The following is a 5742-nucleotide window of genomic DNA, read 5'->3' as shown; positions in this document are numbered from 1 at the left end:
TGATGATAATTAATCCGGTTCATTTTTGATTATGTTAATGGTAATAATTAGTTTGGTAACTTTTAATTTTATCCTGTGAAAAACTAATTATTTGTAGATTAAGTTTAAAAATTAACTAACTGGCTGTTAATTTCATTGATATGATTTATTCAGTTGATCATCATCATGGTTGGAATATGATTATCGTCAATATTGTTTCATGATAATCAAGACGAAATAAATATAAAAAAAAGGTAAAATGTCAACAATCTGTTACTAAATGAATTATAATTAACGTTAAATTGTTCATGATCATGGTGATAATGTTTCAGCGGGAGGTTGGAAAAAATAACTTACCCTGAATGGGAAAAAAACCTTTTTTGTTATCTGAGTGATTAATGGATGAAGATGATCATGAAGATAATCATGAGGACGAAGATAGGAAACTAATGTTGACCTGAATCTATTGGGAGTATCTCCTTGAAATCTATGGGCAGGGTTATTATTATTATCGTGTAGCTAAATAGCCAAAGGTAAGCAAGAAAAATACTGGAAGCAAAAAGTAATAATATCAAAATGAGCCAAGGGGGAAGGGAAAAGTTCTGACAATCAGGGAATGATAATAGTCTGATAATGACTGAGAATAGAGAGTTCAATCAGATTAGATGATCAGATCATTTGTCACGTGATTCGTGTTGAGATTATCAATTGTTTGGATTAATTTTATTTGAGAGATGGGAAAATTAAACAAACAGAGAAATTAATGAAACTCAATCAATTTATCGTTGATAATTCTCATTCAATTACATGTATTATCATGATAATAATTCCAAGTGATAGTTGGATAACAATTTAATCTAATAATAGATAATCTTATATATATATATATCTTGAGATTGATAATTACAAGACTAAACCTGACACTTAATCAAGTTTGACATTCGGATTAGATTATTATTATATTTATTTGGTTATGTAGATTAAGATGAAGATGAAGTTGATTAACATACTAATAAATATCATATTGGTTAATCTGTTGATCATGTTGGTGTCATATTGATCTTATTAATACTGAAAGTTCAGAGTTTTATCATAAATAAAGAGATGGAATTATATTTACTAATCTTCATCTTTTTCCATCTTTATCTTCATCTTGTTAATCACCATTTTCTTTTTTTCTTCTTGTTTACCATGACAAAGATGAATGAATAGAAGAGAGAGAGAGAGAGAAAGTCTAACTTCTCATCTTTATCATCATGAATTCTCATCATCTTTCTGAAATCTTCATCAATGCAATATCATCACCATGATACTTTCTTTTCCTCTTATATCATCATCATCATGATGAAGATTCAGCTGAAAAGCAAGATTATCTTTTTATCTTCTTCATCCTTCTCATGATAAATATAAACTCAACTGATTTTCCAAACAATTAACCGTTAATTTAATTTGCTTGGACAAACTTTTCCAACACAAAGAATCAAATGTAATATAATAATGATATAAAAAAAGGCTAATCAAAAGTTAATCACAGTTTGACAATGAAAATAAAGGTAAACCAGTTAATCTGATATAAGATTATAAAAAGTTACACCTTAATCTTTGCCCGAATATAAAAAAAAACTTGATTAACCTTTAATATTGATGACCTTTAATCATGATTACTATAATTACAGTTATTCTGATAATCTTAATCATCTTGAAAATTGTGTCTACTTTTCACTTTACAATAATAACTTTACGATTGATTGATGGTCATTCGTGAATAGAAACAGTTTTCAGATTAGAAACTCATTCAGAATTTAGATTATTCATCAATTCAGCTTAACTTAATCATCATTATCATCCCTATTTTCCTATTCATTAGCTTAATCATCATCATCCTTTTGTTGATCATGATAATCGTTCATTTCAAATGAATATCTTTCAAATAGTCTAATCATGTTAATTATATTGATTCCAATTTCATTCATCATTCCATTTGATTGTTATCTCTCTTATTTTTTGTTTATTTCATTCATTTCATGATGCTCATTTTTATCACCATTGGGATGATTATTTCTTCCCTAATAAATTATCACAATTAATGAAAGAAATAAAAAAAAACTTTCATCCAATACTCAGAATAATCAACTAACATGTAAGTGAATTGAAAAGTTTGCAATTAACAGAAAGGAATCACAATTAGACACCAATGTGTAAATGCAATTTCAATGTTTTTCCCATCAATTATAATTGATAATTATCAGATGAAGAAACAATTTAGTTACATTTGCAATTAACTGCAATTAATTGCAATCGAGAGAAACAACAATTTGCAAAAGTGCAAAAAAACGCAGCAAAATCAACATGAGATGAAAATTTTTTTCTTTACCTAAAAGATTAACACTGTTTTCTCATTGGAAACTTTTTCATTTCAAACCGATTCTTATTAAGGCCTGAAGAGTTTCCTGAATAAAAAACATGATGATTCAGAGCATATCCAATGAACACTGAACTTTTTTATACTTTCACAGGAATAGTGAAATGAAAAGATGGAAAAACAAAGAGAGAGAGAGAGAGAGTTAAGATGGTTGGATGAATTTCCTATGACATGTTTGCTTTCAAGCTTTGCATCCTCATCATCTTTAGCATTATCTTCATTCCTCTCCACCTCGATTACCATGATGATAATCATGCTCATCCTCATCAAGGACCATCAACAAAAGATACTTAACAAAAGAGACGGACCGATGAAGTCTCAATGTTGATATACACTGATGATAAAAAAGATTCAATCCTCTGAGATTATTCAGTAATTTACCATAAGAAAAAAATTGTTATTCTTTGAGTAAATAACCTTAACCTTTTTTTTCCCTGGAAAAAGATTTCATGATTTTTTTTCCTTCTCAGAAAGAAGATGTAACTTTACATCTTCTTTCCGCCTCCCAATCGTCTCTCTCTCTCACTCTCTTCACACACTGTATCCCAATTGCTCATGGTGATGGTTCATTTACTGTTCAAATGTTCACCCAACTTAAATCATTCACAATTGTAATGATAACACACGATAAATAGTCATAAACAGTTTTATTATTATTATTGATTGAAATTACCCTGAGATGTTCATGTTTGCATATTGAATCACTTTCCATGAATGAATAAATTATCAATATGAATTTGAATCCATCATGAGAAGGAGTCAATATTTTCCTATTCCTTTTTCTTGAGTAACATATTGTTTTCATGTGATTTCATGGTAATAATAATATCATTTTCCTTGTCTATTAAACTGCCTTCATTTAATTTCTGGTGTTGTACAAGTGATTAAGTTGAAACTGATCATCTTTATTACTATTTTCATGATACTCAGATAACTTAACCTAATTTATTATATCTCAAAATGATCGATCATCTTAAATGCTAAAAAAATGAAGAATCACCATAATAATTATCGTCTGAACTTTATAATTGAAAGTAATTATCGATATTAGTTATTCGAGAAGGAGGAAAATCTTTCTCCATGAAAACTGAGTAACTTATCTGATTCTGAGTTCTCTGTATTCTCAGTATCTTCATCCTCATTTTCGTTGCTTAGACAAAAGTCTTTAAAAGAGAAAATGTCAACCTCATCTTCTTTTCTCTTATTTTCTCTCTCGTATCATCTTCTAACTCTTTAAACTGTTGTCTACTCATCTTCTTCTAAGCCTTATCATCTTTCTCTCTCATCCTTATCCTCATCTCTGTCATGTCTTTTTATCGTTTATAAGTCTATCGATCGAGACTTGGCCTAGTTTTTTTCTTCTTCTTATTTTCCATTTGACCCACAAAGAGAGAAAACATTCAAAGGACAATTTGTTCATGTTCTAGAATGGAGATGATCAACAAGATGAAGATAATAAGATGAGATTATTTAGTTAATCATCTACCTTTAATTGAGAATTAAAGTGAAATTAATCAAAAGAATTAAGAAAGTTGAATGACTTCGATCAGACAAGATTTTCGGTTGATTGTTGGACCAGAATTTTCTCCTTCGATTGGTTCGACCAGTTGATATGATACTTTGCTATCTATTGATTGCAATGGAAACAATTAGAGTAACATAGATGACGAAGTGAGAATGATAAACCACTTATGATCAGTTAATCAGTTCGAATGATTGGATTGGATTGGAGAAGAAAAAAGTTCGATTCTTTGTGAGTACGAATTTGGTTTGAGAAGTTTTTCACTTAATCTCTAAGAGCAATTAGTCAATTTGATTATAAGTAGAAAGATGATGTAAGTCATCATGATGTGATTCTATCGAATTCATTCAAGTGAGATAATCTTAGAAGTTGTTAGAACAATTTTCCAATTTAGTTCTAATAGTAGTTTTATCTTATTCACTAGAAGAGGTTCAACTTTTTCCTTTCACTCTCTTCGAAAAACTTTTTCTCCTTCTCTTTCACACTTTCCACTTCTCTTCATCTTTTATTTTTATCATTCTCTCATGATAATATATTAGATATATATTTGAGTTTCCACCATGAGATTGAGCCAGATTCTTATGAAAACCTTTGAAAATTATGGTAACTCAAGCTTCAAGTTAACTCACCGTATATATACAAACACTCACACGAGGGACAAAAGTAGCTACAAATTTAGTATTAGATACAATATGAATATACAGAGTGGATTAGTCTTTCCCTCTCCTCTCTCTCTCTCTCTCTCTTACATGAAGAGGAAAAAGTCAAGTCACGAATTGAAACTGAACTTTTTTTGTTCTCCCCACTCTCCAAACATCATTATCTTCATCGTCATCATCATTTACAATGCAACACAAGCATAAAATTGGGAAGATGATGAAGATGTTGAGATGTTTCCTCTCTGACTCTATTCAGCCCCACCGTCCACCTCTGAGTGAAATGAAAAAATAAAAATTACTCTCAAGTGAATTGACCAGCAATGGAAATGACCACCATGAGATCTGGATGAAGATGATCAAAAATAGATGATGATGATGACGATAATCCTGATTGGGATATCAGCTAATGTGTTACAATCAGTTGATTAAATTGATTTTGTCCAATCAACATAATTATTACAAATTTCTAATTAAATTGGTGTAATGTTTATTATGAAGCTTTGTGATTATGATTTTCAACCACAATCAAAACAACTTTGCTTGATTATAAATTATTTCTGCCACTTAATTACTGAGTATTCATTGAAAATTATGATCAAAGTTATCATGTAATTTGTCATAATTAACAATTTTTGAATAGCCAATGATAATCAATTGTAATTATAATTTGGAGAAATAAAATATTAGATTAATCTAAATGTTATCATGATGTTATTTCATTCATCATTCTGATGAAACTCAAATAATAAATTATCATCAACATGATTATCTTCATGAATCGTATATATGGTTCAATGAATTGTTAGATTATTATTAATATATTTGGATGAATTAACATGGAACAGAATCAAATTGTTACTCTTATTATTATTATTACAATTATTTGCTCTCAATCCTCAGGAGAAACCATTGAATTCATGGTGAAGATAAAATGACAGATAACAAATTCAACTCCCATGTAAAGTTGAAGATTATCATGAAATCAATTTTATTGATAGAAATTAAATCTTAATCATTTTCAAGTTCAATGTTTGTTTTATTCATTTGATCTGTTTTGTTCAAGATTAACAGGTAATCTGTGTTTAAATTAATCACAATTAGTAAACTAAATTTAACCTTTTACCATAAAAGTTTAATCTGTTGTTGGTTAAATCAATCTT

The sequence above is a fragment of the Panonychus citri genome, unplaced genomic scaffold, assembly GCF_014898815.1.
Source record: "Panonychus citri isolate SS breed McGregor unplaced genomic scaffold, ASM1489881v1 Contig00093, whole genome shotgun sequence".
Classification (NCBI taxonomy): Eukaryota; Metazoa; Arthropoda; class Arachnida; order Trombidiformes; family Tetranychidae; genus Panonychus; species Panonychus citri.
This window is presented reverse-complemented; position numbering follows the sequence as displayed.